The sequence below is a fragment of the Corythoichthys intestinalis genome, chromosome 7 (assembly GCF_030265065.1).
Source record: "Corythoichthys intestinalis isolate RoL2023-P3 chromosome 7, ASM3026506v1, whole genome shotgun sequence".
In the NCBI taxonomy this organism is placed as follows: Eukaryota; Metazoa; Chordata; class Actinopteri; order Syngnathiformes; family Syngnathidae; genus Corythoichthys; species Corythoichthys intestinalis.
The window spans coordinates 28,646,512-28,668,161 of NC_080401.1; the positions used below are offsets into that span (position 1 = coordinate 28,646,512).

Genomic DNA, 21,650 nt, shown 5'->3' on the forward strand with positions numbered 1-21,650 from the left:
AAAAAAATCAAACAGCTACACTTTGGAGCCAAACCGAGCAACGGCTGGCAAGGACCCACTCTAAATGCTTACAGTGCAAAATCACAAGGCACAAATCGAAAGTTGGCATGGGTTGGATGCAGAAGACACACACAATGGCTTAGCAGCCTTGAAACTAGGGGAAGTATTGTTTCAAACACTTTGTACAGCTGTGTTGGAAACTGAATTTCCCCGCTGACCAACAAAAAGTGTCATTGCTAAGATGAGATCAAGCTGTTGACTCCTGGTGCTGTCTCGTATCAGTTTTCCGTACACTCGCTATTACTCATCTTCGCTGCTTTTGTTTTCTGGTCCTCAGATTCCCATCACAGAATCCTCATATCTCTATAAACAAGTTTTATTACACCAAAACCCCGATGTAGATAAAGGACTAGAGACCACTCACATTGTTCAAGTGGACAAACTGGCAGTCTTCCAGTTATATGATCCAATAATATCTAGGGACGATTCCTACTCTTAAAGTGTTATTCCAAACCTTTTGGTTTACCCTTAACAATTGCTATATATCTGAATAACAACATACATTGCAAAAAAAAAACCCTGACAATTATTGTGAAGGGTAAACCACAAGGTTTGGAATAACACTGGTATATCTGGTAAAATGCATTTAATATATATTTAGAGGGTTTTGGGCTGACAACCACAATTAAGATCATTGCGAGGCTAATCGCCGACAACATACAGTTTCAAATTCAAGATGCTTATTTCTTCCACCATCATTACATTTTGAATAATATTTAGCTGGTACCAAGTGAAAGAAGCTGGCCTCGTCTACGGATCATCAGTTAAACAGGTGTGTCCAAACCTTTTGCAAAGGGGGCCAGATTTGGTGTGATAAAAATGCGGGGGGTTACCTTGGCTGATTTAAATAGAACAATATATTTAAACAAATGTTAGCAAGCCCTTCTGTGTGTCACATTTGTTTTATTATTGTTTTTTAATTCATAATTTCAACAGTCTCGTCTTTGTAGCGTTCTCTTTCGACACTCGGGCTCTTGCGAAATACTGCTGCTGTGAAATTAAACTAGCTTCCAGTTGCTATAATTTCTCACTGCGTATCTTCCCTGTAATGTTGTCGTGCATGTCAGCGTGTCTTGTTATTATCGCGTCACATCGAACTCTTTGAAAACAGCGACTGTCTCTTTGCAAATGAGGCACAGTTGCGTGTTTTATTAAAGAAATAGTCCAATATCCACCTATCCTTGAAGCGTTGGCCATCGCAGTCAACTTTTTTTATTTTTTTGATTGTCGCCATTTTAGAAATCACACAGGGTAATGTTGCTTAGAGTGCTGCTCTTAATGTTTTTCAAAGTTTCGTGAGAATAGGCCGAGTTTCTGTGGAAAAGATAGTTGTAGATATCAGGGTAGCAGATGTCAGGCAGAGAGGGCGAAGACAGCGGGTCGAAAAATATCGATTTAGGCATCAAATATGGATCTGGCGAATGGATAGACTGAAGCTTTTCCACATAACGCCTATTATGCAACGCATCCAATGAGTTTACAGCGTATGAAAGCACTGGGGCTTCCATGAATTGCTCTATAAACTGAACGACTAATTGAAACCATTGAGAATAGAGCTAAACAGAGATGGACAATATGGCGGCCGGATACAGTGACACGTCATTCTGTGACGTCGGTGAGTAGGGTCTATAGAGGAGTTTGGGGTCAAACTGCTGTTCGTCACCTACTGGCTTTGGATTATTGGTTGGTGAAGACTTTTTTATGTTGATTGTATGTTGTAATTCAGTGTTCATATCACGTAGAAGTCCTAAGACAAAATTTAAACAAAGACAACAAAATTAAAATTAGAAATGGAGACAAATGGATAAACAGCACAAGTCACATATTGCATATTTGAACAGTAAGGGCAGTTAAGAATATGCTGCAGTAATACAATTTTTGGCCCAGCTTCTAGAAGGCCTGGAACTGTGTCAAAGGACTTGTAAGCAAAACTGATTACTCTGGATAGCTATGATTACTATCTATTCATTTGGAATGAGGCCATTTCCTGAGGAATGTGAGCATTTTCTATGATAAGGGCAGGTGAGCAACTGATTCCCCCAAACCTCAGAGCTCAGAGGCTTCTTGTAAAATGAGATTGAATGAGGTGCTCGGCATGTTCCCCTCCTCCTCTGCAAATTGGCACCTCCTTTTCATAACAAAAGCATCTGTTAATCACTGATTAGTGTCAAATGACCCGTCTCTGGGTTGCAGAGGTGTATTAGTCAAATGGCATAGGGCTGGGATTGCTTCTTTTAACTACCGTAATTAACCCGAAAATAACGCACGCTATTTTTCCCCAAAATGCACTTGTAAAATCATTGGTGCGCGTTATACACAGGTTCAGGGATGGAAACGGAAAGATTTATCATGATTCATGTTCCAGTGTCAGCATGGACCAGCACAATATTACTTGATCCGAACGACAGTGATATAATAATCAACTTTTATGTTGTAAATAATTGTTTTCATGTTGATATTTTTCACATCTAATAAAATTAAAATGCTTTTGTTGTACGATTCGTCTATTACCGGTATTTACCCGTACATTTTTCTTACCTTGTTGTCACAACATGCCGGCTTGACACGGCCATGTTGTCTTGAAGAGAATGTATACGGCGATCCATTTCGTATAAATGTTGACAGGAGTCTGAGGAGGCGTGTCGAACCACGGAGCCAAGTCGCGTTGTTTTATTGACATTGAAATTCACAAAGTAACAATGTACGTCTTTCATGCTGCGGCCAGAGACACTTATTTACTTCCGGCTGTTCCCTTAACTAACTTAACTAACCTAGCTAACTTTTCCCCGCGGGATCTACACAACTGCCAGCATTAGCCCGCAGGTGAATTCTGTTCAACCCCGCTACAACTGCTTACTTTATAAAAGTTCAAGACACGAGACTATTTATTGGTGCTAAAACTAGGGTGCGCGAATACAATAATTTTCCATATATTTTACAAGTAAATTTCGGCTGCGCGCTATACACTGGTGCGCGTTATATTTGGGTAATTACGGTATGTATGCCTGTCAATTAGAAACTACAGTGGTACCTCTACATATGAAGTTAATTCATTCCAGGACCTTGTTTATAAGTCGAAATGGTTGTATGTCAAGTAGGATTTTCCCATAAGAATACATTATAATTCTTTAATTCGCTCCACAGCCCGAAAACCTACACTACATCTTTAATAAATACTATTGGTACCATTACAAATGGCAAATACACATAGCAAAACAAATAAATTATAAATACAAATCTGAATCATATAATAATTAGGGCTGTCAAACGGTTAAAATTTTTAATCGAGTTAATTACAGCTTAAAAATTAATTAATCATAATTAATCACAATTCAAGGCTGTAAGTTTGGGTTAATAAAATGGACTTTACCATTTTGTCTGGAGAGGCACTTTGAAGGAAACTGTTTGTGTGTGTGAGTGGGGGGGGGGGGGGGGGGGGGGGCTGTGCGTGTGTTTAAATTAGTTGTTGGGTCATCACATTCTCACACCACTGTTCCAACAGTCTTGCAGTGTTAAGAGACATGTTTGCAACCCTGCAAAACCGACACTCAGAACCACCTCATGAGGGGAGGGGTTGTTCTTTTCAGCTATTTTTATCTGTATAAATCTGAACACACGTACACACACAACGTTCGCAATGCTTAAAGAGCCTGCTTTAAAGTTGAAATAAGCATCATTATCCTCTTATGTAAGTACAACAGCCCTGACATCTTGATGATGGATGGCTTTGATTCTGTTATGTGGCACTCATGCAGGGTAACAGTGCTAACACATAACGGTTAAGTAAAATATTGATCTATTTTGCAAGAGGGTGACACTCAGCAGAGATGGAAAAGACAAGGTCTGGAGAACAGACCAGGTAAAGTAAGGTTTAAGGTGATATTCAAAGGACTAATTAGATAAAGTGAGTTGAAGATCAGTGGGTATGGCAGGTGATGACAAGAAATCCTAATTTAGGAACTGAGGCAGTGGGTTGGTGGAGGTATGTAAAGCAGAACAATCAAAGTGTTTGGGGATTTTTAATGTTTTCACTTTATTTTTTTTAGTGTACACAGCCACTCCATCCTTCCCATTAGAAAACGGCAAACAGCTCTAAACGTTAGCCGACAGATAGCCAACATGTATTATATTAAAACTGTGAATTTTGTTCAAAGAGGCTTTGCTGATCTTGTTTGTATTTTACAGCCTTTATCACTAGGGTTTTGCGATTTAAAAGGGCTTTTGCACCATTAGAGGAAGGCTGGCAGCTCCTGTTCCTCATGCCAGTCCAATGTTTTGACGCTGCTCTTTGAGGAGGACCCCTGCCTGCAGGGTTCTGCTGTGTTTAGTGTTCCCAGTGTGGTGGGACGAAAATAGAGGAGGGGGACAAAAGAATGGATGGGCGGAAGAAGAAACACAGGTGGAGAGAGATGGTTCTTTGCTTTATTGCTGTAGGCAGCTGTTGCTCTGTAACACCAATAAGCAAGCCTCTTTACTTTCACTTCATCTTTTAGATTAGTCATTTGAGCTTTTTGCGATTGGAAATCATTGAGAGTCAAGAAAGATACAAGTGTATGATACGAATTAGATGTGATCCAAAAGGGAACATTTAATTTTTCAAGAACATAGTTTGATTGAAGCCTAATAATTATCTACATTTGTCTTCACCAATTTATTTGATTCTGTATTTTCTATATTTTGTCAAAATGGCTTTAAACCACATGTAGCAATGAGAGTAAAAGACTAAAACATTGTTTTGTTTGGATGGTGCTGGAACCAGACCAGGACCAAATTCCCACACAGACTTTATTTACGGAGGAAAGGCATATTAACTTTTAAAGCCCCAACACAGAGTAAAGACTCCCAGTGGGCAGTATAAAGTCTTTTATATTTAGTGTGAATAAGACTTAGTGCATAATTGAATATATCAGGCTATGGTCTATGGATAACTGTATGTTTATCACCGTAATTTCCATAATGTGTTCTTGTAAACACACCATAAAATGTTTTTAGCAATATTTATTCACGTTCATGACTCCATAAAATGTTTTTAGCAATATTTATTCACGTTCATGACTCCAAACAGCAACAATTATAGTCTTTTAGAATCATAGCTCCCACATGCTATGAATTTTTCCTGTGAAATTGGTCGACATAATTCCTCCATCATCACATCACAATAAATACATCACCAATATTTTCCGAAATGCAACTTAGCAGCGCATACATCATGGAGCCCGGAGAACCCCAGAATAAGATGTAGCTAATTTGGCCAAAATACAATATAAGCAAACAAAACAAAAGACATCTTACTCACCAGAGATGCTGATTATTACTTTACATTCACAATATGTTTGTGAGTTGCTGCATATCTATACTGTAGCCAGTCTGAGTTGTCTATAACAAGTTTAGTTCTGACCAAGCAATCACAAAAGGGTAAAATGATGTAGTCCCATGAGGTTTATTGTTGATTTGAAATCTGATTGGCCAAAGAAGCCGTTCCTCTGGCTGCTTCGGAGAGCGTAAACAAACCAGGAGGCGTGGCAGCTAGCCGACATGCTAAGCCAAATCGAGCGGCGTTTCCAAGTCTTATTCTTGCCTTTTCAAGAGAAAAATTACACAAAACTACCTGGGATCATGTCAGGGAAGGTTGGCGATTGTCTTCGCCGATCAGCAACCCACCCGTTGGCGTGCAAGTTACAGCTTGTTGTTCCCCTGCTGCGGACAGGAGAGCTCATTTGCCGGGGTAGCAGCTGGAGAATGACTGCCAGACAAACCGGCCGACGTCGGAGGAGCGTGTAGCTGCAACATGGTCAACACGAATATTGTGTAAATCAGAGGTCCCCAAAGTTTTTCCTGTGAGGGCCACATAACTTTTCCCTTCTCTGATGAGGGGCCGGGGTCAGTTTGTAACAAAGAAGGTGTGACGATTGCAGGGTGCCTAAATGTAAAAATTTATTGGTTTTCAGAAAGCCACAATCAAGTAACTCTTTCTTGATTCTTCACGGAACAAAAGTAAATAAAATAAAAATAATAATAATAACATAACATAATATAATAGAACATAATATAATATAATATAATATAATTTTATATAATATAATATAATATAATTAGGGCTGTCAAACGATTAAAATTTTTAATCGAGTTAATTACAGCTTAAAAATTAATTAATCGTAATTAATCGCAATTAATCGCAATTCAAACCATCTATAAAATATGCCATATTTTTCTGTAAATTATATATATATTCTGTAAAATAATTTGTTGGAATGGAAAGATAAGACACAAGATGGATATATACATTAAACATACGGTACATAAGGACTGTAGTGGGCATTTCACTCTACTGTAATTTAAATCTGTCTATGCTGTCCTCACTCCGAAGCGTCTACTTTTTCCAAAGCTAGACAGCTAGTGAACGACGCCTTAATAATCAGACTTCTTCCTTTTTCATCTGATTTATTAATAAAATGGACTCAAACCACTGTCCTCTTAAGACCGTAGTGAAACTACAAAAAAAAAGTACACAAGCATTGCATTAGCAACAACGTTAGCTTAGCACGCTATACAGGTTCACTAAACATAAACAAAAATCGTCTCATACAAAAAATATAACATTTCGCTTACTAACATAATATGTACATTCTTTACAACAACCATACTTACGGACAAATCTTGTCCAAGGATCATATAAGCACAACATTACAACGTAGGCATCAGCCCGAGACGTCGTGCAGCCATATTGAATTGGCAAGGAAGCAATAAACCATGTCGCAAAGCGACCACAAGAGTTCGCTGTTAGACAGCACAAAAAACCTTGCTGTAACACTTACCAAAAGGCAGAATACTGTCTGAGCGGGACATGTGCGTTAATTGCGTCAAATATTTTAACGTGATTAATTAAAAAAAATAATTACCACGCGTTAACGTGATAATTTTGACAGCCCTAAATATAATATAATGTAATATAATATAATATAATATAATAACACTACTAATTAAATAGATAATAACCAAATAAGCCTCTCAGGGTTCTTCACAGAAAAAAGCCGGCAAATAAATAACACTATAAAAAAAATTCAAAAAAATTGTTCAGGGGGCCGGACCAAATGTGGAGGCTGGCCGTAAATTAATGCTTAACTACACAACGAAGACATAAACAGTGAGAGAGCGGCGTGCAATTGTTTTGCATCTAACATGGCAGGATATATCTGAGAACTTTTCTACATGTCCGTCCATGATCAAACGTAAGAAAATAGACCTTTATTTAAAAGTTTGCAGTGTATTCTTTGTAATCGCTGTATTCACGGCCATTTTTATCACAAAGTTGCAATTTCTGTTGGAGTGGAAAATTTGACAGAACACCGGGCACACGAAGGACCGAGGGGGGGTGTACAACAAACCGCCGGTCGTCAGCCGAGTGGCATTCTCGGTGGACATTGAGCATTGTAATCCACAATATGCAAGCCACCTCCGTATTAAAACGTGTGCCGTGATCCCAGTATTTGACATAATACAAAATACGATGTTTACTCACTTCCTCGTGAGTCCAATGGTCCCACAGTTGTCGGACTTGTTTTGGCCATTCTCCGTGGGTGAACGGGAACTTTTTGAAACCTGGTGCAGCAACAAATCCCTGCAGCACATTTGGCTGGCGTGATGTGAAAAATGAAAAAATTAATCCGCAATATCCGCTGAATCCGCAGTCCATCTGCATGCTTGCAATGCTGTATTGTGAGTTGCTGACCCGGGTGACATCACATTCACTCTCTTCCTCAACCCGAGACTGGAGCCCGAAGGCACTCATTTTCATGGCGCGGGATTCAAAAATTGAATAAATAAAACGATCGCTTCCACACACATCCAAGCGGTCCATTTCATTTAGGAGCTTAAAATACCGGGTGAAATATGAAATAAACATTTTGATGTCATAGGCACTTTAAACATGTAATTAGTAAGTATACCGCATGTCGGCTACACTAATGTACCGTCCAGAGATTTTATTACACGGAGTAGGGGGCCATATAATTTCATAAACTATGGACCTTTCGCCTAATATAGCCGGGGTATCCGTATAATAATCGGATACAAAGGAATGGAGCGCTCCATCACCATTTTTTGTGTGGCATTCCGGGATTGTAAACAATGGTGGAGAACAGACGCGGCTTTCTTGCTCTTTTATATATATTTTAAATATTACGCTTGAATATGTCCGGAGAAGACATCGAACAACGCCAACAAAACTATAAGTCTCCGGTTCAGAGGTGACCGCGCGGATGATGACATCGGACACGAGGCTGCTGCTTTTTGCAGTGTGTACTCTGCGCAAATGCAGGCGTCCCTTGCAGGAGCGGGGCGTTTAACGGACCTTAAACGTAGTGTGGACAGTTATAAAATATTGCCAGAATTACAAGGGGAAAAAATGACATAGCCTCAAGCAGACTTGTAGTTGATCGTATCACAGCATGAGATATGTGTAGCTCTCACAGGTATACACAAGTGCCACAGTATCGCCACTGGGGAAAAAACACAAACAAAAAAACAGTGCACAGTCTTGTAGAGGCACGTAAGTCAGTTTCCGATATTCTAAACTGTTTCATGCATAAAAGAGGTTAAGATGAGAGTGTGTCCTGGTTGTAGTGTGTTATCTGTGTAGTTTCTTTATTTGATTGCAATGGCGTTTGCAAATTAATTATTTCTGAAACGAACGGTTTTGAAATTGGCCACGGTGTGACGTTAAACCATGCCTTATTATGCAAGGACCTGCCCTCTAGTTGGGGCTGAATGCATGAGAAAAAAGACGAGCACACGGAAAAGGTATGTATGTGCTACCACTAATTACAACTGAAAATTTTCTGAAAAACCCATATCGGTCAATTTTTAATCCTGACATCATTATGTGAATCCTCCATGTACACAATGAATCAGTTTTGGGAGATTTTGGGTTCACACAACATTTCCGTACGCACTTGATTCATTTTCCTTTTTGTCGACATTAATTTTGGTCGACAGCAGATTTAAGCATAATTGGAATGGCGGCCCGAAAATGGAAGAAAAGTGCATAATTTATCTATTTTTTATGTTGTATTTGTATCTCTTTGTGATTCCAGCATGTAAAAACACGATTTTTCAGCCGCACGTACACAATATAGACAGAAGACTGTTGAGTGAATGTAGCTTTTGTTAATTTTCCAGATGAAAGTTGTTCCTATGGTAAGGTATAGCAAATTAATTAAGCATTCTCATTTTAGTACTTCCTTGTCTCTAATTTTACTGCACCTGGCCCCTGGCCTGTGCTCTACATGTGACCAGTGTTGTGATATCATGATATTTTGATATTGCAACATCTCCAATATTTCCAGTATTTGGTCCTAAACCTACTCACCCTAAAGGTCAAGGTCTTTTATATCAAACTCATCCAACCATGCTTTAATGTCTCGTTCCTTGTGCACAGGGGCACTGTCAGACTGTTTCAAAAAAGTTCACAATGCTGGAAACATAAAAAAACCCAAATATCTTGGTATGCTGGAAAAAATAAAAAACAAGGAAAACTAACCTAGCTCAAAGTGTGACTGAATGATTTTTTTCATTAAGGGGTGTGAACTAAGAATGTCGAGTACATAAATCTTACACGTTGATGAAGAATTGGGACAGGGATGTGAGAATACTAAAATCGAATAATAAAAATATGCACTGCTGTGAAAAAGAATATGTCGCCTTCCTTTTCATGGTCTGTTTTTACTTGAGTGAAAGCAATAACCACAAAAAATGATAATGATGATAATAATAATAAACAATTACATCAAGACAATTCTAATAGTACACAAAGACAATCCAAGTAAATATTGTGGAATTTCAAAATTATGATTTTATTGATTTTTAATAAAAAACTACATATGTATGACCCATCAAGAAAAGTATGTCTGCAGAAGCGAATAACTACAGTGTTTTTGTGCAACCTTAGCAGCAACAACTAAAAAAATAAGCTAAAAACAAACAGGTTATGAATCATTGGCATCATTGGCAAGTTCTGGTATTTCAATTGAATTCAAGTCTATGTATCGAATTAGTCTAACCAAGGCATCAGTCTTTTTTTTTTTTTTTTTTTTAAGATGCCATTTGTGTCTTCAGTATATATTAAGCTGTATCTTTTTACTAAAGTTGGGGAAATACGCATTCAATCTATTTATCTATTTATTTATTGTGTATTATCAATTGTCGTCAATTACACATTCAAGGGTACAGGCTCCAAAATTCTATTTCTAAAAACACTGTTTGATTAAAAAAATATTTTTTGTAAATAAATCAGAGTGGGGACTCTGATTTATTTATTTATTTATTAGTTTGTTTGTTTGTTTATTTAATTAGCTTTGAAAAATTTTAGTGTTAAAAATATATATTTATATCCATAAACATCAGAAATCAGAAATTTTGGAGCATTGTTCAAGTAACAACATTGTTCTTATGGGTTAATAGCAAATAGATATAGCATCATTTGCTTATTTCTAGTGCCAAAACCCATTCCACTGCATGCTAAAGAATTTCCTTGCGAGACTCCAATTGCCGTGAATGTTGCCTTTGGTTGCCCCTGACTCACACGTACATGCATGTGTGCATTCACAAAGGTTCAGGTCATTTCCAGCCGAGCAGTGAGCTGTGTTGTGTGTTCAGTTCAGACGGCGTCATTTTCGATGTATAAACAATCTTTTCCCTGCCCATAGGCCTTATCAGCAACTGGCCTTCCTCAGGATGACTGCCAGCCCTGGCGCAGACAGGCACACAAAACACTTTCCTGGTGGAAAATACTGGTCATATTTTAATTCTTTGTTTTTCCATTCTACGACTGTCCTAGCAATGGATACTTTTTCAAATTTCCAAGCAGCCTTTTCAGTACATTTAAGGTGACCTTTCGTGCTAGCTTGTGCAATTCTGAACAATTGTTTAATAAAACTTTGAATACTGTTGTTGCTTAAATTCAGCACCTACAGTATATCAATTATCACTGATCAGCTTCTTTTTGACCAATGTCTAAATTTACAAATTTTACAACAGAATAGTAGGTGATGCTTGTATATTGATGCTGAAAGCATTTCTGAAAGTTTGCGTATGATGGACCTAAAAGTGATGCAGAAGATAACTACCAGGAGGGTAAAATTAAGAATGAAGACAGGGAATATATATTTTTTAAATTAACATCCAGCTTTGTCTGTCCCTGCATGTTTTTGTTCTGTTGTCATCAATTAAGAGTAGTGCATTTTGACTAAATCCAAACTTAATGTTTAAATTTCTTGAGCTCCATAGGGTCGAGTTGTGTGTACAGTATGTCATGGAACCAGTTTTGTGGAATATTTGGAGATTTTAATTCTTAGAAATCACCTTTAATTCCAATTTTTTTACATATTATAAAGTGTAATAATAATAATAATAACAATGCATTGGATTTATGTCACTTTTCAGTTATATTTTTAATTCATTCCAAACTAGATGGTGATAAATTACCATAGTTACTACAGTAATTTATCCTATTTCATAGTATGTATTGTATCTATTTCAGTTGCAAGACTAGATTTTACAACTATGTATACAGTATACAGTATGTATTTTACTCAGAAGTCCAAGTTTTATAATCTTATATTAGCCAGTATTGAAATCTGTCTATCCTCTCATGATTTACACAATCGGAACAGTGACTCCATTAGTTTCAAAATGATAAAATATTCATAACTATCTCTGTCACCCTCTGAAATAACAATGTCTGTGAACTCTTGCCAATAGAAACACATTTTATATTTGTTCACACTCACACCCACTCATTGTGGGTACATAAATATAATTTGTGCTACTGTACGTTGGCAAAATTAAGCTCTAGTTTGGCACCAGCTATCGTTTTAAAATTATCAACACGTCTCAGTCGGTGTTCACCAGCATTTAAAAGTCGCAGAATTTAATTCAATGATTCCATGATGTTTGCATGCAATGACCAATTGCCATTCAGGATCTTGGCCCAGCACAGTACACACCATACCAACACTTACAGTGGGGCAAATAAGTATTTAGTCAACCACCAATTGTGCAAGTTCTCCTACTTGAAAAGATTAGAGAGGCCTGTAATTGTCAACATGGGTAAACCTTAACCATGTGAGACGGAATGTGAAAAAAAAAAACAGAAAATCACATTGTTTGATTTTTAAAGAATTTATTTCCAAATTAGAGTGGAAAATAAGTATTTGGTCACCTACAAACAAGCAAGATTTCTGGCTGTCAAAGCGGTCTAACTTCTTCTAATGAGGTCTAACGAGGCTCCACTCGTTACCTGTATTAATGGCACGTTGAGCAAAAATCCCAGAACCACACGGGGGGACCTAGTGAACGACCTACAGAGAGCTGGCACCACAGTAACAAAGGCTACTATCAGTAACACAATGCGCCGCCAGGGACTCAAATCCTGCACTGCCAGACGTGTCCCCCTGCTGAAGCCAGTACAAGTCCAGGCCCATTTGCGGTTTGCTAGGGAGCATTTGGATGATCCAGAAGAGGACTGGGAGAATGTGTTATGGTCAGATGAAACCAAAATAGAACTTTTTGGTAGAAACACAGGTTCTCGTGTTTGGAGGAGAAAGAATACTGAATTACATCTGAAGAACACCATACCCACTCGAAGCATGGGGGTGGAAAGATCATGCTTTGGTGCTGTTTTTCTGCAAAGGGACCAGGGCGACTGATCTGTGTAAAGGATGAAGAATGAATGGGGCCATGTATCGAGAGATTTTGAGTGAAAATCTTCTTCCATCAGCAAGTGCATTGAAGATGAGACGTGGCTGGGTCTTTCAGCATGACAATGATCCCAAACACACAGCCAGGGCAACAAACGAGTGGCTTCGTAAGAAGCATTTCAAGGTCCTGTAGTGGCCTAGCTAGTCTCCAGATCTCAACCCCATAGAAAATCTGTGGAGGGAGTTGAAAGTCCGCGTTGTCCAACGACAGCCCCAAAACATCACTGCTCTAGAGGAGATCTGCATGGGGGAATGGGCCAAAATACCAGCAACAGTGTGTGAAAAGCTTGTGAAAAGTTACAGAAAATGTTTGGCCTCCATTATTGGCAACAAAAGGTACATAACAAAGTATTGAGATGAACTTTTGGTATTGACCAAATATTTATTTTCCACCATGATTTACAAATAAATTCTTTAAAAATCAAACAATGTGATTTTCTGTTTTTTTTTTTCTTTCACACATTCTGTCTCTCATGGTTGAGGTTTACCTATGTTGACAATTACAAGCCTCTCTAATATTTTCAAGTGGGAGAACTTGCACAATTAGTGGTTGACTAAATACTTATTGCCCCACTGTATAGACGCCCTCCTGTGGTGTACAGGGTGGATGCGTGTTATAAAAGAGACTGCAAGAGATCCCCCCAACAGTAAAAGTACTGGCTTTACTGTAAATTGGTAATCTTTTTCCTGCCTATTGTTAACATTCCTATAATTTTTGATGGATTCATTAATAATAACAAAAAGTTAATTCACATGCTCTATCCATACATGTTTCAGACTAAGATTATATTACATACAGTATATTTTAATGTAACATCAGGAGCACTCATTTAAATTGGAGCCTACTTCATCGCTACTTCAACAACTCATACAGTATCTTATAATTGCAATCATGTTCCCTTAGGGTTTTCAAAGGGAGGTCTTGCTCCAGACGGCATTCGAGCTAGTTCCGCTGTTAAATAGAGAAATTAATAGTTAATGCTGTGTTCGAGTGTCCCTTGCTCTGGGGCTCAAGCATGATGATGTAACGCTATGTGGAGAAAAAGAGCACTATTTTTGTATTGAGGGAAATATTAACTTCTTTGGATATACCATGTTGTTGAAAGTTTGTAGAACTATGTGATTTTAACATTTTTACCACTTTATACACGTCTCCTGCACCTCCTACATAATTCAGGCAAAGCCAGGGCTTTCAGCTGTGACAGTGACAAATGCATATTGCAAATCTGCGGCCTAATTCATATCTAATACGGTAAAAAGTAAAAACAGGCAACTATTTCCTGTTTGGTTGCTAAGCAACCATTGACAAATGTGGGTACTCTGTGTCCCTACCTTGTCCAGGGTTCTACCCGATCCCACAAAAAAGTTCTCTTGAATGTATGCAACATTATGTAAGCATTGCAAGTATGCAAGTATTATTTGGCAGAATCCATTTAACTCCCATCACGTACTACTGTTCATCCCAATAAGCTATGGAATATACAAAAAGGAAAAACAAACATGTTTTATTTTTACACTTTGTGAAAAATATCCAAATTAAATCCTGGAGGCCAGGTTTTGAGTAGACATGTGCCGATTACCGGTTTCAAGGTATACCATGGTATGAAAACGTATGATATAGTCCTTACGGTATTAGCTAATTTTTATGCCCTAAAAATGCAAGGAGAAATCCCTCACTTGCAGCTGCAAGGCACAACCCTCCCCCACTGGTGTTTGCTTAGTGTCACTGAGTCAGCTGTGATACACGATGGCTGGAGGAGGTGAAACTCCTAAACTTTGTCCCCCATCGAAGAAAACGAAATTGCTGGTATGGGAATACTTCAGCTACAGAAAAGTTACAGATGGCTGCTTCTTAGAGGAGGAGGGCCAACCGACAAGTAAAATATGTTTGCGGAGGGGAGCTGCCGAGGAGGCAATACCTCCAATATAATTTTGCATTTATACAAAATTAAAGGTTGGTAAACACTATCATGAATGTTTTCCACCAGCTACGAGATATAACTCCAGCGTGTTTAGTGTGTCTAGCGGTGGTAAAACATGTTTTTTTTTTTTCTCTCTGGCAACTGCCTGTGTTGAGAAAGAGAGTGTGTGCATAATGCAAACATGATACATGATGGAAAATAATTCAATTATTTTTCTCTAATGGTAATAATGTTGAGCTGTGGCAGTGTGTTTAGGCTCACACTAAAGGACAGCATTTGTTTTAATTTATAATGACTGGTAACCAGCGTGTGGGTAATTTGTGTTTTGCCAAGGTACTTGCATGTGTGCGTTGCTCCAGACTGTTTTAAGCTGCCCCCTGCCCTCACAGTCATGTGCTTTCTTATTATTCCCAGGCTGGTAGTTGCTATTTGGTCAAACATCTCACACATGCATGAAGTGGGAATTGGCACTTGGGGCACCTTACATCAGTTGGATAGTTAGAGACCATTTTCTCAATAGTTATTAATAATTTGAATGTCCAGTTGTTCTATCCTTTAAGGTCTCAAGACTGCAAACTGTCAAAACATATTCGCACTGATGTAGACGCTGTGCCTTTTTTTTTTTTTTTTTTTTTTTTTTTTTGGAATTTTGTATGTGTTTTCTCAAAACTTGTTGAAAAATGCAGTAGAAATTCTATGGGCTTTTAGATAGGAGCTGATCCCTCCTGACAACAGACAGTTCATGTGATAGGAAAGCGAAAAGCTTAACCCCCTGGGCCACATTACACCCTCTCTCAGTTGGCTGCATTACATGAAAGGGGGCAAGTTGATTTTATGCATGCTGGATGTTTGGCTAGGATTTAGCCACAAAACATGCCTAGTTTATGGTAAATGGTAATATGTCAATTAGTACACCAGCAGATTCTTCATGTATTGAGTGAATTAAATGAAAGCTGAAAGCTGTATCAAAATAAAATGCCTGCTCTTTTAGAGATATTAACGCACAATCTTATTGACACTGTTTCATTGGTATTAATTTAACTTTTGTTCACTATTCCTCCTAATGTGGTTATTTGAACTATATATTGTGCTTTCAAAACATAAAATGTTTTGGTTTTCTGGATCATGCATACCATCCAGAACTCTACTGTGGTCAGGTGCCTGCTTTAAATGTGTCACATGGATTGATACATTTTTAATTTACTCTGTATTTCTGTGTGCACTCCGCCCTGCATTTTATAGAGGGTTCATACTTGCTTGCCGCCTTGAGGTTTGCTTTTTAAATGTGCTCGTCACATTCGTCAAGCTTGAAATTAGCAATACTTGGGCTCATGCAGGGGAGAAACAAAATATGGGACTATTAGCCTGGCAGTTAGCTTATTTAAAGGTTGTTAATTATTTACCTCATTTACTCTGAAGAACCATCTGGGCCAAGGTTTAAGCATAAATGTTTTTCTAATATTGAGCTGAACACAGACATCTTGAAGGAATAGTCATTACACAGAGATGCTTATCTTGAACAGCTAGGTTGGTATCTCAAAAACAGATTGCTGACACATAGTTTCCTGTGAGTGTCACACTGAACGACTGGTTAGCACATTCATATCACAGTTCAGATGTCTTGTGTGTAAATCTGGGCCTCAGCCTTCCTGTTTGCCTATTCTCCCCCTGCCTGTGCACTTTTTGTTAGGGGATTCTGGTTTCCTTACACTTTCATGCATGTTATCTTAATTGAACAGTCTAAATAGTCTGTAGGTGTAAATGCGAGTCCTAATTGTTTATACATATGTTGAACTATATGTATATGTCAAAGCATGAATGAACATAGTCTGTCTTGTTTTAGACTATGGGTTATGTTAGCAGTTTTCAAACAACCAGTGAGACGTCATGAATAGCACACAAAATAAGGATTTTGTGTTTGGATTTTTTTTTTCTCACAACAATGCTACATGCCAATTAATCTCATACCATTTTACAGAGCATATGGGATCCGTTCCACACTTTTGCCACTGGTTGACAATTGAGCACACCATCTTTATAGGTAGTTTTTTGGTGTCGCTAACAAAGGGTCCCCAGCGCAAACACGAAATCGAAATGATGGTTGTGATTTCTGATGCCGTTTGTTCAAACGGGTTTAATGAAGGCTGGGCAGGCAAGAGGCGGACGGCACTCCAGGGAAAAACGGGACTCAAAGGGACCATGTACAGTGGTACCTCTACATACAAAGTTAATTCGTTCCAGGACCTTGTTTATAAGTCAAAATGGTTGTATGTCAAGCAGAATTTTCCCATAAAAATACATTATAATTCCATTAATTTGTTCCACAGCCCGAAAGCCTTAATTAAATCCTTAATAAATGCTGCTGGAACTATTGCAAATTGCAATTACACAGAGCAAAACATATAAATTATGAATAAAAATTGTAACAATAATATAATAATAGTAATAATAATACTTGTAATAATGTAACGAATCGGGTCCTAATGTGGCGGATGAGTTTTGCGTGGTGTACCTGAACGCACCGTGTGTACCAGATTCAAAGAGGACCTTTTACTTTCACACAGAGGAGTACCGTCGAGATTGTAGATATTCTACAGCCGTATAGTCGAGCCAGTTCACGGACGCGCCCACCATGGTCACATTTTTCTATAATTTCCATCTTCATTTCAATGATAAGCCTCATCTTTTTCCTTTTTTCACCAACTGCACTAACATTCTTGGAACCCATGTTGATTTCTCTCACAAGAAAATCTGCCGTGCGTCCGTCTTGCGGGAAAACAAAGAAACTGCGGCGCTGTCGAGCATGTCGTTGGATGTAGACTTAAATGGCGGGTCAAATTTTACGTCGACTGTTGTAAAGATCATGTGTCAAAGCGATCGTATGTCGAGGTACCACTGTACTTTGTTCCTGTCACAGGAGAAGAGTTCATGAGCAGGTGACCAAAACAGTGAATACACAAGGAACGCATGAAACAACTTACGGCGAAAACAGACGAGTTGATTGGGCGACAAGGTTGGGCTTCCATTGGCCATCAAAGGTTGCTGATTAAGATTGCATGCACCTGTGGCCGCTCCACCCGTCTGATGTCCAACCTGCAATTAGATGAAAACATGCACACCTGCCCAAGGCGTGCCAAGTCTCAGGAGGGAGGGGCAGAGGCCCTAACAGGCAGTAATGGATGGTAGTGACGTTAGCCTGGCCGTAAGGTACATGCCATTGAATAGCTTTTCACTCGTAAAGCTACTTTTGTGATCTCGTTTGCGCAGCAGTGTTCCCAGAAGCTACATTTGCCTAACTTCTAGAACTTAAATGCATGGCTATCATCCTGCTCATTGGAGCATGTGACTAAACATAACAGCAGAGAAGAAGCACCCATTACAATAGCAAAGCATATGTAGTAATCTAGTAAAAAATCCAAACTAATGTTAACAGCTATAACAACACATCCATACCCCCTTTCCCTGCTTAGATCTTGTTTTTCTTTATACTTATTTCTTCATTACTGTACTTCATGCTCCTGGCCTCACACAGAAACTACCCATGCATACAAACACGCACTCACACAAGTACTAGCTCTTGAAAGCTGCATGGTCTGGATGAACATTTTCACTGGCTGAGCCTAGTTTAATTTCTGCATTCATTTATTACTTTATTATTGAAACAAAACAAACTACAAACAAAGCTATTTAAATATTTTTTTTTTTTTAAATTGAAGCACCATTCTCTAAATCATCATAACAATGGCTCTGTGTGTGTATCCATGAAGCGAAGACCCCACCCCCTTCTCTATAATTTTGCTTTCATTTTCAGTTTCCCCAAATATAATTTCCACTTACATTCCATTCTGTGTTTGGTCTTTGCAAAAACCTGAGGGATGTGGAAAAAAAGCAAACCAAGCAAGTCCGTTTTTTAAACATTTTATTCCCCCGCTTCTTTCTAATTTCTCATTCACTATCCTTTCCCCTTTTCTCCACCCTCAACAACCTCTGCCAACACCTCCGACCATTTCCCACCCATGTCGCTCGTCCTCCTCCCTCCTCTTCCCCTCTGTTTGCACTCGGTTGAAGACAGACAGGACTCATATATTCTCAGAGAAATCAGAAAGTGTAAGGACATGGGGTGAAGAACCGTATGACAGGTGAGAGGTAACACCACCCCATGAGAATTCTTTCCTCTCTCGGCCTTTATCGATTTTATATCTTCTTGCTCTCATTGTTCTCATTGTAAAACCGATAGTGTACATTTTTTCTGTTTGGTTTCACATTTTTTTCAAGACCTCACCTCCTTCTTTTCTCACCCCCTTTTTCCCTACCTATTTTTTGCTGGGTAAAATATAGGTCACATGTGTTGCTCGTATGTGTGAGAAACCAATTAGCGCAAGAATCTTTGTGCTGTTGTAATTCTATGTAAGAATATTGTTTGCTGCTTAAGCAGCTGACACAATGCAAACGGAAGACGAGGACAAGTCTGCAATCAGCAAATTCTTTTTTTTGAACTGCACAGATGTAGTGTGTTCTGTGTAGGTTTCTCTACCCCGCCTCCCCCATGTGTGGTTTGTGTGTGTCCAAGTGGGATTAGAGTGCTTCCATTGGGAACAAGATCAATAAACACTAATTTAATGTTATTCACCCCCTGCCTGCTCTGTACAACGTGCAGCTATACTGGGACTCCATGTCCCTCCTAGCTTCACACCCCACTGGTGTTAGGCAGGCTTTATATCACTTCAAGAGGTAGGAGTGTTCGTGTTAGGCTGCTCGTATACACACGTGTCTTATCTCGTTTATCCAAGTGTGTGAGAATTCCTTCGTAGTGTGCAGCTGTCATGTGAAGACTGCATCCCTGAAGTGCAGGGGTCAGCAACCTGCAGCTCCGGGACTGCATTCGGCTCTTTGCACCTTCTGATGCGGCTCAGTTTTATATAAAATCAACAAATATTTGAATAAAATATATTGTAGCACTTGCGATACTTGACAAGGAAGTTTAACTTGCCTTTAGTAGGCAGGTTAAGTAATGCTCATTGTAATGAGTGTTTGTTAACAGATAGTTGATAGGTCATAAATTCACCAACTGTGTAAAGTCTCGGTTGCCACTCGGAAGGTGTACCCACATGTCTTTGAGCGTGTGACTACCAGTGTTGTTTTATCTGGGGAAACTGGGTTGAAATGGCTCCTTGAGTGTTAATGTTGCCAACCCCATCTTAGTGTAATGTGATAATATTAATTAATGAAGCACTTGTTCAAGCATTTTTTTTTTACATACTGTACCTGCAAAATATACACATTCATAAAAACAACACAGGTGACAGATTCATTCAAGCATGTCCATTTACTGTAACCCTTCTGACAAAGAAAAAAATGGCTTGGGAAATTATGAGTTAAGTTATTTTTGCCCGATTACCTTAAATTATTGGACTATAAGCCGCCACTTTTTCCTTCATTTTGAATCCTGCGGCTTATAGTCCAGTACGGCTTATTTGTTGATTTATTTGGGTTATACGACCATCATAATTATGACATGACTCTATCATGGGCATTACTGAATGCTTATGCAAATTATGCCACTAACTCCATATTTGTCCAGCTCAGATCTTTTAAATCCATTCAAAAGTGAGATAAATTGCCAGATAAGACTAAATAACATCTGTTATACGCATTCATTAATGCTCATGACAGTGTCATGTCATAATTATGATTTTCTAATGACAATCTTATGGTGCCACTGTCAAATAATGTGTTACCAAATACCATAACTAGCAATTAATGAAACAACTGGAACAGTAACTGAAGAAATGATTAGCTCAAAACATGAATTATGATTATTTACATCTGTAGCGCTGCTATGCATGCTACGAGGCATGTTGGACAACAGCAGTGTTGCCACAGGTAGCAGCAGAGGTTGACGGTCTCCCACAAAGAAGCAGTGATGGCCAAATGAAGCTTCATGAAGCAATGAAGCTTTGCAGCCAGTTGGTTCAAAGTTTGGTTCATTTGGTCTAATGACAGTCATATGATGCCGCTGTCAAATAAAGTGTACCGGATAATATCTTTTGGTGTAAATATCCCATAATACAGTAAGGACAGCTGCGGCTTATAGGCCAGTGCGGCTTATAGTGAAAAAAAGTACGGTATATGTATTTGTTTATTAATTGCCCGAGTGGATGAAGAAATATTTTGAATATGATTACAAATGTCTTGTCAATCAGCAGGTTAAAAACATAATGTTCAATATGTAGGATCAATAATATGGGTGTAAATCACCAATTTCATGACAATAAGATATCCATTCATTGGACAACAGTACATGTTTTGCCAATTACAAAGTCCGGTAAAATGCGATTCAAACCCCTTTGATTGGATTATAGCAACATATATTCACAAGAAAATCAAATCAATTTTACTTGAATCAATAAAAATACAAAGCAATTTTGTTTTTGTTTTTTTCCACCATTTCGTGAAATTTTTTAGACATTTTAATGAGAGCCATTGTTTAAAAAAAGAGGACATCTAAAACATGACAGTATTAATCTGTTGTTTGTTTTGATTAATGTTGATGCCGTTGTTAATAACAAATCAATATATAGATCCAGATCGATAAAATGTTACACCCAAATTCAAATGTACTTCTTTTATTTAAGCAGACACGATCAAGTTTTGATATTTCAAGGACAACACCAAGAAACTTCAAAAGCTGCTTATGTATATTGTGTTTACAGTCTTTATTTCTCTCTCTCCTCTTTGTCTCTGTCCATCTGTCTATCCACCTTCCATTTCTCAGTGAACATATTGTATTTTGTCACACCCTGTCACTCATTTAGCCATTTAAATTAATTGCGTACGAGTTTCTGCTAATGAGATACACTTTACACATATATCAGAATCTACAATAGTACTGTTCTGTTGTTACTTTACCATG

At 38.4% G+C, this 21,650-nt stretch overlaps 1 protein-coding gene across 3 annotated transcripts in view; it reads left to right on the plus strand.

Moving 5' to 3' along the window:
* Positions 1-21,650, plus strand: part of kank4 (KN motif and ankyrin repeat domains 4) — a 130,701-nt gene that overhangs the window by 69,341 nt on the left and 39,710 nt on the right. Inside the window, exon 1 of one of the 3 annotated variants that reach the window (XM_057841217.1) lies at positions 18,242-18,876. The exons of the other annotated variants lie outside the window; for them this stretch is intronic. The gene's annotated coding sequence lies outside the window, so the exon portion shown is untranslated. Of the gene's footprint in view, positions 1-18,241; positions 18,877-21,650 lie in introns of those variants that run through there. 3 annotated transcript variants of the gene reach the window in all.